Here is a 14,079-nt window from a genome sequence, read left to right as displayed (position 1 = left end):
CGCTGTTCCACTCCCACCCCCAGGCGCCCATCTGCCGGCAGACGCTGGCTCCGACTCGCACCATGCCCTGCTATTCCCAGACACGTCACCAGGACAGGTTGCGAGGCCCATCTCCCTCCCAACCGGCTGCACTTGTGCAGGGGAAGACCAAGATCATGCAGGAACTCTAAAGCGGCACCAACTCCATCAGACCCATGCCCCACCTGTCCCCAAAACACCCACTTCTTGGCACACACGTGAGTGAGCTGGCAGCTGCCACCGCCGGCATGCCACCGGGAAAGGTCCCAGATGTCCTTCAGTTGAGAATTGAACTTGGCCCTCCAGAGAGATCCCACACGAGTGTATTAATCTCTAGGATGATCCGCAGCATTTTCCTTCCAGCATCTCAGGTTCACACTGTACCAAAGCACCAAATCCCACACACTGACTTTGTATTTGGGTTGCCCCCCAGCAGTTTTTATCGCAGTCAGTCAGACCACAGAATGAAAATTTTCCTTTTTTTTCTTTCCTTTGTTTAAGGCAAAGTCCTGGGACATGTCAGAGACTGCCTCTGCCCCTAGTGCAGGGACTAAATCAACAAGATATACAGTCAGCGAGGAAAAGGGAATAATCTTCATTGGTAGCCAGTATGGAGGCACAAAGATATGACTTTACTGAGTCAGTAGGAGAGCACAAGACTGAGCACCCATCTTTCGAATTCTAGTGCAGTGCTATAGGAAGTCATACCCCCTCTCGGCTTTCTCAGCTGCAAAGCAGGGAAGAGGCAGGCCACGTTTTCATGAGTTACCCGCTAAACTCACAGATCCTGGGGTGCAACCTCAATGGCAATGTGTTTGTGGTACAGCACCCATCCTTTCCTCTCTGCAACTTAAACCATACACACAGCTTTGGCATATCACTTACACCCATAAACATGTACCCTTTTACAGGACCCTATAGTCTAAATTCATCTGTTTACGCCCACATGCCGTTCATCCAGCCGCTCTTCACGCTCACCCACAAAGAACCAGGAGAGTGGCTGAAGGCACTGGGATGGGAGCACCCACAGTCCAAGCTCTCCCTGACTTTGCAGCAGCAGCAAAACCCACTATGTTTTGCAAACGAGCTGACAGTGTAACTTCTGGATGTCTTAGCACCCTCCCAGAGGCAGGCTGTGCATTTAGAGCACGCTGCAACTCACTGGCCAGAAAGCCAAAAGCCAGCTGTTTGCTCAGCCCGTGCACCTGCAAAAGGCAACACTCCACCTTAGGACAGGCGTGGAGGGATAGTTGGGGGCGGGGGGGGAGGTGTGTCTTTTTGGTTTTTTCTTTTTCTTTTTTTTTCCCCCAAATCCCTGCTTTTGCCTCCTCTCTCCTGCCTTCTACAAAGCATTTCAGTTGAGAGGAAGCCAAATCAGGGCAGTTTTTTAATATTAAAGCTGAAAATGAAAGACATTATCAGTAGAACTGTAATGTTATGAAGCTAGGCCGGGCAATAATACCAGTACGGAGTGCTAGAGGAAGCCCCAAGCATACTGATCACCTACTGCCACCAATGCAACACAGCCCCGAGCACCCCCCACCGCCCCCAGCTCTCCCATGCAGGTCCCCGATCCTGCGTTACATTCAAGGTTCCTGCTAGCTCGACAAGGCAGTACAGAAAGTGATCCAGGGAGGTTTTTGGAAACAAAATTGCGTATTTTCGCCCAAGATCTAGAAATCAAAGTGGATTTTTCCCCCTCTTTCATGGGAAGAGAAAGTTCAGCACTCACCTGCTGCAATTCTACAGTGAATGAATAGAGACCGGCCAGGAAAGTAGGTCAGCTGGAAGAGGACAGCACTTCTGCCCCGTACAGAAGTATCACCCGATGGCCTTGCAACCGTGAAGAGAAAGGATGTGGGTATGACACCATAAAACGAGCTTGTGTCGAACCAGGGCAATGGGGGTTTTATCTAATCACAGCCCTCTTTGGACTTGAGACACGCTGATTAGAGGCCATGGGTGGAAATGTCACCTGGGAGTAACAGTGCTTTGCACCCCTGCGCTGCCTCTAATCCTCAGCCTCCCAGCACTCAGCAGAGCTGGGCGACTTAACAGTCATGTTCACCAACACGTCTAAGAATCCCAAGCCTCTTTATCAGCTTTGAGGCGAGGACTTGGGAGCCTAAGTCAGCTGGGAAGATTAGAAAACCTATCCCTAGGTTTCTCCAAAGAGAGAGGGACTTTATCTCCACTCTTTACATGAGAATCCGCAGCAGAGAAGATACACCAAGGACACACATTGCACCAATGGCAGGGTGAGACCTGAGCCCGTGTCTCAACGACTGAGCACAGGGTTTCACCTGGAGAAGGGAAATGACAAATATGAGATGGTCACAAAATTTTTGCCCTCACAGCGTTGCTAGATGGATGGACTACAGAGCGAGTCCCAATTACAGCTGAGGAACCGCACTAAGTTTCTCTGCACTGTGTTATGCTACAGACACAACGGGAAGAGATCGAGACCTATCTCACGCTCCCCATCCGTATCATTGGTTTTGCTCTGAAAGCTTCTTGGACCCAGAAGTCCTGAGTAAACAGAGAACTGAGCCAACTTACATGGGAAACCACCCAGGCTCAGATAGCCAACATCTACTGAGAAGAGAGTCCTTTTTTCACCTCTTTTCACAGTACTTTAAGAGGAGGAAAACATTCTCCCTTGCTCTTAACTCTCCCCCATCAAACTTAAAACCCTGGAGATGACAATTCCCACTGACCAGTCTGAAATGTCTTGGCAGCATCTCAGGTTATTCAGGTCTCCCCTTTCCCTCGGCTGAAAAAAAGGCTGCCACCAGAGGAGCTGCTCTCCTCCAACAACTCTGGTGCTCCAGCCCTGTCGCTCGCTCTGTTCCTGTGCCGAATGTGCCAGGTTTGCGGGGACCCCGGAGACTTACTTCCCCAGTGATAGGCTTGTGCCTTTGTGAGCCGCAGCACCAGTTTACCGGGTCCCAGCGGGCCCAGAGCCGCTCTCAACAAAGGCTGGCGGACGAGGGGCCACGCAGTAGGCTGCGCGCCGCAGCATGGAATCTGGCTGCACATTGGCCCCATCCGTTGCCAGCAGGAATCAATGGAACAAAGGGAGAGTGAAGCACAAGGTCATGGGAATAACGGGCCATAATTTAACTGAGGGCAATGAGAATGGGAAAAAAAAAAGTTATTGGGGAAGCTGGGGGAAGGGAAGCAGTGGGCTTCTGGAGTTGGGATCCTAGAACAACAATGTAAGTGCATGCCAGCTCATGGGGCAGGGTTAGTTCTAGCAAGGGAAGGGCAAATATCACTGGCTCTCGGCAAAGGGGATGTCAAAACAGCTGCAAAATAAAGGTAGCATCCTCCTCCCAGCAGGTTGGCTTAATGGCTTCAGGGACACGGCAGGCAGCAGGTTTCAAACCTTAGCTATTGCACTGGGTTGTCTCGTTGTTCCTTTATGTCTCCACATCTATATCTATTTGTTGGTTGTCATTTAGATTTAGATTGCAAGCTCTCCAGGGCAGGACGCATCCTTTTGCTAGCTGCTGTACCAGTCTTAATAGTACAAACAGTAAAACCAGCAGAGCGAGCTGCGCACTCCTGGCTCAGGACTGTCCCTAGGCTTGACCAAGGTCTGCAAACGTTCCCTAAGCACCACACTTCAAGTTCCCTGTGACAAGAAACTCTTGGGAACAGGAAGATAAAAGGAAACAAAGGGGAGGGAGGAATGGGACGCACTAATGGTCTCCTACTACAAAGCAAGGGGAATGCAATATTGAATAATTAAAGGGTTTTCGTTCCTGCTCACTTTGAGAGAACTTAACTTTGGCAGAGCGGTTGTGCAGTCACTCCTCTCAATAGCAGAGGACTCCAACAGGCAAGTCAGTGACCATCACTCACTGATCTCAATGCATTACGTAGAAATTAGCACCCCAAAGGTAGGCCGGGTGTCACCAACCCCTTCCTAAATGCGAGTTAATCGCGGCATACATGAAAGCTGTGGGAGCACGCAACAAGACTCAGTTCTCGAGTAGAAGGATTCCCAATGTGTAACATATCAACCATCCTTGCCTAGGCTTGAGAAGGAGTCTGCCTACCCTATCTCAGCTCTAACCACTTGGCCATCTGCCTTTCCTCCTACCACACAAACAGTATCCTGCTACATCCCACCTCCTCGTGCTCACGCCATTTGCCTAGCTGGAGCTAAGCTCCTAAAAGGACCGTCCAATATCTCAGTTCCCAAGGAGTGAAACAGGGGGAGGTGCAGGTGATGCTGGAGCCGTCCTCCTGTCTGTCTGGAATGAGGCTGTTTATTAGCGAAGGTGCACTAACATCCCCTTGTCTCCCCGAGTCTCACAAAATTCATTTTTACAGCATGCACCAAGCCACAGAAAGGTGGTAAATATTCATAGTATGAAAAACACTCATGGAGAGGATATACTGCACTTAAGAGAGAGATCTGAATTAATTTTATGTGCTGCAGAGAGGCTTTTTAGCAATTGGAAACTTGTGAATCCCCGCTCTCTTCCAGAAGAGATTTAAAGAATGAGGCTGGGACGGTGGGCTGGAAGTCCAGGCCTTTTGGAGACTCACTTTCTAGCTCTAAAAAGGAGCACGTTCTAGTGGGTAAGACAGGAGAGAAGGGGGAAGCGTGTCATGTCAGAAGACTTAAGCACGGTTCCAGTAAGGATCAGGTTTTTCTTGAGGGACCACAAACCTCTTGTGCAAAGGTCATTTGGCCTCAATTTATATCTCTGTGATAAAAAGCTAGGAAAACTGGCATCCTTCCTCTGACACGGAAAGCTCCCTCGGTGCTGGGGAATGCCACACAACACCCAACCCTGCCCAAAGGTGGGCACGGCAACGCGGCAGGGACAGCACTCGCTGTTTCCCTGGGGACTCCAAGGGGCTGCATCTCCTGCGTGTGGCCTGTGCCAGCAACCCGGTACGGCCTCCCGCGCCCAGGACAGCTACTCCTCCTCCTCCGGCTGCTCTTTCTACAACCCTCCCAGCATTTCTTTAGAAAAGTGAACGCTGAAGATAGCGATTTCCAACAGAGCTGCTGGTGGTGCTGTACCCTTAGCACCATTTAAATGTCCGATTGCACTCATTCAGCCCCTGAAAAAAACAGCGCTCCTCCAGCCCGTGACAGCTTTGACAGCCAGACTCCTTAATTCCTTTTTCTTATTCCCTTAATCTGTCATCTTTATCAGGCTGGGGAAGTGCCAGGCAGCATGCAGGAGCCCCGGCCCCGATCAATCTCCACATTACAGCTGACAGAATGGTGCTAATAACTTATTGATCTAATGTTTGCCAAGCCCCACAGGGGCTGAAAGGCTGCCATTGATTGGCTTGAGGGAAGGAGCCTCTCAGCTGAGAGCAGAGCGGAAAGCCTTCAAATTGTCTTCTTCCCGAGGAGCTTGGAGATGGAGGGAGGGTGGGGAAGGGAGAAGAGGGAGGAGGATGAGGGGAACTAAAGAGAGGAAGAGAAATGGAAAGGAAGAAGGGCGCATATGCGAGATGGGGATTAAGAATGGAAAAGGAAGGGAGGGGAAAAAGGGTTTGAGAACCAAAGATATGCATGGAGGAAGGAAAAAAGCAGGAAAGGGGAGAAGAGCAAAGAGAAGAAAAGGCATTGGGAACAAAAAGATTGTGCAGAGCTGAAAAATTAATGACATAGACAGCTGACCCTCTTCTTGCTCACAGCAAATCGTTAATAAAATCTTTCCAACCCCCAGCCCTCCATGCTAAGGCAGCTCCTCCCAAGTCTGTTCATGTCTGATGTAAAGCACGCAGCACTGCTGGCTCCCCTCACCAGGTCTGAAGCCACCAGCTTGTGTCTGGGGAGAGGGCATCGTTAGGACAGATTCCAGTTTAATTCACGAATCTGCTCCCCACAGTCCTATACATGCAACTTAACCCTTGAGAATCCCCACCCACCTCCTTGACTTGCACTGAAGAGGCTAATAACCATGGAAAGTCCTCAGACACGCTTAGCAGAGGGAGGGGAGTTGAGGGTCTTTACTGTGCCCCTGTGGGGAAACCCACGCTACCGGTGTAATGCAGAGACAGCAGGAGCGAAAAAAAACCACCACACAACACATGACCTTTCAGAAATTGCAGTAATGGTTGTCGTCTTCTTTCCCATTTACCGGAGCTCAGCCCAGGGCATGCCAGTTTTGGCAAAGGGTACACGTGTTGGAGCAGTGCTGTAAGGCAGGGACTGAGCTGGCAGGGCGTCAAGGAAAGGCTGGCATTGTCACACACTACCCTGGCAGGTTTGCCTGCCCCGGGGCTCTAAACACACAGCGTTCATTCTGGTCGGGTCTATTTTTGTGGTGGACTTCTCTCAAGCCTATCAATCCAAAAGGCTGGGTCAACATTCTCGTGGGTCGCCTCCAACACATCTCTCCCACACGTACAGCCCTGCACCCCTTTCTCTTCGGCAGGACTTCTCCCTGCCTGCCACCAGAGCCCTCATGAAGCTGGGAGCCGTAGGGCACCCTGCTGATCACTTGAAAGCAGCAAGGAGCAGAGCAGCAGCTCGGTGCCTGCCACCCAGGCATCTAATCACAGCGTGAGCCCTCTGGACACACAGCTGCGGGGAGCTTTGGGGAGACAGCGTCACCTCTGCTGTGCAGCAAGAGCAGGCGGCTAGGCTTCGCAGGACTAAATCCACAGCATCCCAACCTGACGACAGATACACACAGGCACCGGAGCAGGAACAGTGTCAAAGCCCTGGCTCTGAACTATCAGCTTGACTTGTGGCAGGGTCAGGAGCAGCCACCCAACGTCCCTGCGCTTCCACCCGGCAGCAAGCAAGAGTGGACAAGGCAGGTGCCACATTACAATCTGTGCTGGATTTCTATATATAACATCAGTGAGATGTCAGCGCACCGATGATTTGTTTTCAGCTCTTTACGAGCTGCCTGTAAGGCACCTGGAAGGGAGGTGGAAGCAGGGGGCGGGGAAAGGTTATTTTTGGAAGCAGGATAATCTTGCTCTGCCTAGAGCTGCAAGGAAAGGAAGAAAGAAGTCGGTGTTTATTTCCGTTTCAAAGCTGCAACACGTACTGGCCATGAGTTTGGTGGCTGATCCAACTGCCAGAAGGTGATGGACTCATTGTCCTGACTATGGCCAGTCTGCCCCGTCCACGCCGGGCTCGGAGGAGGCCAAGCTATGCACGCTGCTGTGGTGGGCCCTGCGCAGCTGTGGCACTCCCTTCCTGCAAGGGAGGAAATACACCTTGAAACACATTGCTGACCTTCCCAGAGGTGTTTGCAGAGCCATCCTACAAGAACCCTCCTGCCAGGAGCGGGCTTCAAATCCCTGCCAAGAGCAAGGTTTATTGAACTCCAAGAACAGGGCACTAAATTGCCTGGGCTCCTCCTCCTCCTGCAGTGACAAAGCCAAGAATAAAGCCTGCAAGGCTTTCCAGAAGAAATAAAAATGAACTTAAATAGAGCACGAAGAAAGGACAGTCCTCCAGATCCAAGCCAAGAGGATGAATGGCACTGACAGAGCCTAGACCTTCATGTTGCCTCGGTGAACAACTGTCCTTCATGGTAAAACACGTAAACAAAGGTGGCTGGGCTTACAACTCCTAGATGCCTGTTTGGTGCTGATTTTCTGCTCAATTTAAGGCAGCAGCAGTTCAATACAGGCTTCTGCTTTTTTTGTTGTTGTTTGGCTTTGTTAAATGCAAACATGTCTGCATCCTAGCTCATTATCACATGCTCAGAAAACAGCCGTTCACTGTGATTCTGTCTCTAACCATTAGCGGTAACATCCCTGATCCTAATTCTTTTTCACCCCCGATATTAACTCCTCCTTAGCAGATGAAAGCTCTAGGTCTCAGTGCAAAGCCAAATGAAGTCATTGGGAAGCCCTCCATGGCTGGCACACAGAGTTCAGGGATGGGCCCAAAGAAAGTGAGACAACTGGTTTGATCAGCTACAGATCCATGTGTGCAAGCTACAAGCGTTGCCTTGTCAATAAAAATTCCAAGCCCAATTTTTAAATGGGAACCTGTTTACAGTTCACTCCTGAAATTTCTCCTTCTCCCTTGCTTAGTCAACAGAGCGTCAAGTGGAAAGATGAGACAGAAGAGTTAATACAGAAGAACAAATAAACTCACAGAGAGAAGAGAGAGACCCCTCTTTTCAGGATGTTTGCGAGACACAGATGAACTGTGCTCTTCCAGGCCTCCAGTGGAGCAGGACTCCCCAAGTGGGACTCCTCCTGGGACACAGATGTCACGTTCTCTCTGTCACGCAGAATTTCCACAGGAATCATTGCAGGTTAACATGCAACTACGCTGGTCACTGAGGACACCACTGCTCTGAGGCCAAGGCTCTCAGGGTTTGTCATCTCCATCACATTGACCAACAACCCCCAGAAAAAGCCTGAGCTCTCTGGGAGCTCTGCAACATCGGAAAGCTGGCTTTCTGCTGCTTCCCACACCACAGCCAAAGCAGCCTCTAATCACTGGGGAAGACGTCTTTAATCCATTCACAGCCCCAGATGTTACATGCAGAACCATCGCAAATTGCTTGCTCTTTGGGGCAAGACCTGATTCTGCCACGTCTCCATTAAGTGCCCTCTCTCAGACAGTATCAAGACAACTCCCTCTAATCACGAGGGCCAGAAGGAAGATCTACCCACCTTCCTCTAGCATCAGCGAGCCTGATCCCTCCACTTCTATCCATGCAAACAGTCCTACTGCGACTGGAAAGTCATGAAATCTGGCGCTGCAGAACAGAGGGTATTTGAGGAGAGAAAGAGAAATTAACAGGATTTTTGCACGAGAGAAATTATTTAGGGCTTTGGGACCAGGACTCTATTGCAAAATGCTTTTTCGAATCCTAAAGCAGCGTGCAGAGCACGCACGCAAACAAGGGAGAAGGTGCCGTACTTTCTCTCTCAGCCATGGTGCCCCGCAAGGCCTCCTCCGTCCTCCCCGCCCCATGCGTGCCCCGGCAGACTGCATTAGCCAAACTGGATAGAGGGGATTGGACTTGTTTACAGACACACCGCTAGCTGCTTAAAGGGGCTCTAAATCCGTGTTTGATGTGCAAACCGGCAGCTTTGCTACTGTGCCTTTGACAAGCAGCCCTGGCTCTGCTCATCCTTGTGTGTGTCTCTCTCTCTCTCAATTAAGATTAAAAGCGCCTTGTGCCATCATCCGCTCTCAAGGTAAGCCCCTCTGTAGTGCCAGTGCTGTACCCTGTCTGCTGCCTCGCCTTTATCTGATCCATTTGGAAACGACTTTTATATTCTCATTAGGCTCCTCGCCTGCCCTCCCCTCCCACACGCGCGCTCCCCCCGAGGCAGTTGAGCATACTTGCTCTACCTTTGCAGATGTTGCTAAGCCTCTTACTAAATCTCACCAATGCAGGCTGCCTCCGTACGCTCCTAAGGAAGCGCAGACCCCATCATACGTACTTTTCCTTTCTTCCTCCATTTGGCATATTATAGCCCCATCGTGACTGCAATTTAATTAGCACCAAAAGCATTCTCCAGCATTTTCCACCACAGAACACCACCAGCAGGGAAGGACGCAGCAGAAAATCAAGTCCACAGGGTCAAGAGAGGAGAGACCATTCACGTCTTCTCAGTAAACTGCCCTGGGAGCTCTGGGCATCACCAAAGTCTATTTTTCCAGGTAGGCTCTACATATGTTCCCCCCAGACGCAATCCTGCAGACTGCCAGCGCTCAGGGGAAGCAGCTCCCCGCTCTTCTCTGCAGAGGGAGTATCTCTCTGCCCAAAATCCAGCAGCTGGATTAACTAGCTCCAGGTTTAAATAAATAAATAAACAAATAAATAGATTTGAAAAAGGTCCAACACTGGCCAGAGAAGTAGGAGGAGATCAAACATAGCAGCTGGATATAGACCCAGCGTAGACATAACTTGTATTTCAAAAGAGGAGCTGGATATAATTTTGATCGATGAAGAGCAACAGAGCTGGCAGAGACGCGAGTGCCCTTCCTTTCCACTACACCCTCTGGTCCTCCGCAAGAATTTACTGCCCTTTCAATCTGTGTTGGAAACAACAAACACTTGAAATTTGCACAACCATTTGGTGAACGGACATTTACCCAGGGACCACAGAAACCAGTGCTCTCTATTTTGCAAGGCCAAACACCTCCGCTCTCAGTCACAAAGAGGAGGCAGGGAAAGCAGAAGTGGCAGAAGTTTACTGCTCTTAAAAGCCTGAGGACACCATAATGTCAACAGCCAACCCTGATGAGAAGAAAGGAAGAACAGTATGAGAGGGTGCGGATGGGTAAAATCCTAAACCAGTGAGATAGATCTCCTCGGCCAGTTAAGAATTCAGAGCTACAAACAGGGCAGCTCTTCCCGAAACGCAGGCCCCCTGGGATCGAAGGAAATCCAAGCGCATCAGTGGTAATTGTAATAAATCTGCGGCGCCGCAGAGCTGGCCCAACACACGCAAGTTTGCTCCATGATTAAGAGATCTCTGTAATACCTTAAGGTCCCCGGTGGGCCCAGAGCAGTGAGATACAGCTAACATGCATCAAACACATAAGAATATCTCAATCATTACCACAGCTGACGGTGGCTCCGAAGCCAATCGATAGGGCAATTAGATTTTATCAGCACACGCCTCTCGGCCACCTACTTCTGCTGGCGCTGCAAAAGCCTCAGTTACCCCTGCCAGTTCTGGGTCTCCAGATGACTGAGAAGCACCGGCTGGAGCAGATTTTTGCTTTTTTTGTAGATTTTTTTCTGTTGGTATTCTTTATTTCCTTTAAAGGTCCAGTATCAGGGGACACTTCAAGCATCAGTTAAGCTGTCAGCTATTCTTATCTAGGCGTCTTGCTTCAGTACACACACTAGGGGGGGGAACACCACCCACCCCCAAATCTTCCATACGCCGAATCCCTAGAAGTAGGCGATAATCCACATCCATTCCATATTGTCACAGTGAAACACCACCACACAGGTCTGGCAGAGACGTTAGGGAGGGCAAGAGAGGAAACTGAGCTCTGCTGTTCTGTCATCATTTGCTTTACCATCTTGGGCAAAATTGCCTTTCTGTGCCTTGGTTGACTCACGCACCTCTACGATGTACTCGAAAACTGGTGGAAAGCATTAGGCATCTTGCCCAACATTTCTGATGAAACTTTATTTGCTGGCAACATAACTACCTCCTTTTCCCCTTTATCACTGTAGACTAACAATAACAGTCTTTCCATTTTTTGTAAGCGTGTTTTCAAAGCCCTGTACCTCTCAGATTTGCTAGCCCAGATTTCTGTAGATGTTAAACTTGCCAACACATCACAGTCACTGCACTGGTCTTAATCACACCTAAGTGATGCAAAAGATAGCACAGCTATTTGGTTTTGGTGACTCCAGACTCTTCCTAGCTCTTTGGGCCTCACAAGATCCAAAACACGGCGAGTTCTTTTGTCCCAGCTATCCCAAGCCCTAAGACTGTGCCTCCCTAGGCTTATTGTTCCAAACGGCTAGCACCCACCACAGTGGGTTATTATATCCACCGAGGTGGGGTTTTAAATCCTTTTCTACTCAGGGCCAAACCCTATCCAAGCCTTTCAGAACCCAGTTATTTTCCAAGTCTTTCAGCTTCTGCTGTCCCAAACTAAGCTCTCCAGCCTCTCTGTTTCCAAATATAACCATCACCATTGACATAAAGTGACCCGTTTTCACTTAAAAATCATCCATAAGCTTTCCAAGGATATTAATATCAGTGCTGGTCTTCCAACCAAAAGCGTTATACATTCCAGCAACACACTGGCCTCTTCAACCCCTTTTGACCTGAACATCAGCCCAGCTCTAGCTTGAACCCTGACTCTAGTCTCACCCATCTCCCAGAACTCATAAAAGCCCCAGAACTAACTATACACCATTAGTTTCCATTAGTTTCAGCCCTCTTCTGCATTTCAAAGACCGTTAAAGATCCAGTAATACTTCTAATTTTCCAGTCCATGCTGTTCAAAACTATAGCACTGCCTCTAATCCTGGTGTAACTACAAATCAAGGAACTCCCTTCACAGCATTAATCATAAACCGACCAACCCTGCCAACTCCAACCCTGATCTTAACCCCATGGGCCCTGCAATAAGCAAATCTCTTCCATTCGTGCTATCCTTGTTCTCAATACTCTATTTAGCCTCAGCCATAGCCAAGAAGCCACGTACACTTCTGAATCCCGTTTTAGCAGTATGCACTCACCCCTCATCCTGCACATGGAGAATGCGCAGCCTGAGCTGCAGAGCAGCCTCCCGGAGCGTTCAGATGCTACTGGCTGGGACTGTGTGCCTAACTTCAACCCATGAACGCTAAACCAGCAACAGAAGACGTCGTAGCAGCAGATTCCAACTTACTTTGAGAGCACGGCAGCTTACAGTCACGAGTGATGTGGGAGTTTTTAAACATAATGGCATTAGCATCATTTATTCGGCACTGTCCATCTCTGAATGCCTTCCCGAGGGCGAGATTCTCACAACCCAAATACACAGTATTCTTCTCAAAGGCATACATGCAAACAGCAGACAATGGGGGGCACAATTCTTATTCCCTTATTATTGTAACTAAGTGGCTTAAGCAACAGCCAGCCTTTTAGACTAACCCAACACTAGCTCTTTTAGAATTATATACGTAGCAATTAGTTATAGCACCCTCCCCTTCCATACCTGCCAGTAAAAACAAACAGAATTGGGACATAAACCAAATAATCAGCATTGGCTACAAATCCCAGCCCATTTACTTTCTGTTGCCTTGACTTCCATGGCCGGGCGGTGGTGACACAGGTACCAGCTCAGCACGTGCTCTGCAGTCAGAGCTGGCAGGTTCTGCGCAGACTTTGGCAAATGAGTCTTCCCTTAATCAAACAAGCATTTAGAGTGAGCCGGCTCCAGGCAGCGGGGAAAAAATCAGAGTTAAACTGTCCCCGCGGAGATGTGACAAGGCTCACTCTCCCTTTAGATACCTCATCTCCCCACCATCACCCCCCTACTCTTTTGCTGGGCAGCTCTTGTTAGACACACCAAATGTATCACGTCCTGAAAAGCTCTGTCACTTCTCTGTCGCTTGCTTGGTGGCCTCTTGCGTGAATGAGCCCGCTTCTTTCGCCTTGCTCAGGCTTTCACTGAGCTCAGAGCCAAGCGCTGCTGCCCTCCCTGCTACAACATCTGCGCGGTGCCTAAGTCTTATATTTCTTACTGTTTCTTATGGTTAGGAAGCTAACCAGAGAACCTCAAACACAAATTCTAACAAATAAGACTGAGGACTTCCACATTCGATCTTCTCTACTGCTTAGCACCCATGGGAATGAGAAGCACCCTTTGCATATCTGGAATGCAAGTCTCAGAATTTCAGCAACGCTGATCAAGCCCAGCAGTTTCTCTGTAAAGCAAACAATATTAAAAAACATTTTAACACACAGGGTCAACTGAGACGTACAGACTCAAGCAATGTCATACAGAAAAAACTATTTTTCTGGCCAGTTTGGCTCTTAGAGCAGTGCAGGCAAAGGGGCTGTGGAGACTGGTTAATGAAGAGAATACGGAGATTCAGCTGTGAAAGCAAAGACTGGGAGCTGCCCATGGCTGCTTTACAGACGTACCACAAATCCCCCAGTTCAGCACATTTATGGGACGGAACACTTTACTGCACAAGTAGTCCCACCGGCACAAATTTCACTGCAGGCAGGAGGAACCTTTCTGGAAAGGGGTCAAGCCTCCTGCAAAAGGCAAACCAGGTACCTGTCGCGTTAGTGTATATCCTCCAAAGACATTCCCAAAGCCTACTAAATATGGTGTTCCCTTCAGATCTGGGGTTAAGTTACACAGTCAACCGAATGACTTAGAAGAAAATATGAACAAAACCACAAACACAGAGATTTTCAGGAAAGGCCTACATCAATGTACACAGAGAAATCCAGTTCTGATTTGGAAGGGCAGGCATCACTCAATACAAAAACTAGCACCGCTCTCAGATTTTCCTCAACTTTTGTTTATAATCAAAAGCAAACCGTAGATTCTGCAAACAGCAAGGAGGTGTCTAGTTTATTACCAGTGCCTCAACTTGCTGCTTGACGCGTATCTAC

General features: G+C 49.2%; 1 protein-coding gene across 1 annotated transcript in view; it reads right to left on the bottom strand.

Moving 5' to 3' along the window:
- Nucleotides 1-14,079, bottom strand: part of SAMD11 (sterile alpha motif domain containing 11) — a 126,108-nt gene that overhangs the window by 41,065 nt on the left and 70,964 nt on the right. The gene's annotated exons all lie outside the window — the stretch shown is intronic.

This window comes from Chroicocephalus ridibundus, chromosome 16 (assembly GCF_963924245.1).
Source record: "Chroicocephalus ridibundus chromosome 16, bChrRid1.1, whole genome shotgun sequence".
Classification (NCBI taxonomy): Eukaryota; Metazoa; Chordata; class Aves; order Charadriiformes; family Laridae; genus Chroicocephalus; species Chroicocephalus ridibundus.
The sequence above is the reverse complement of the archived record's forward strand: the minus strand, read 5'-3'. Positions and strand labels throughout refer to the sequence as shown.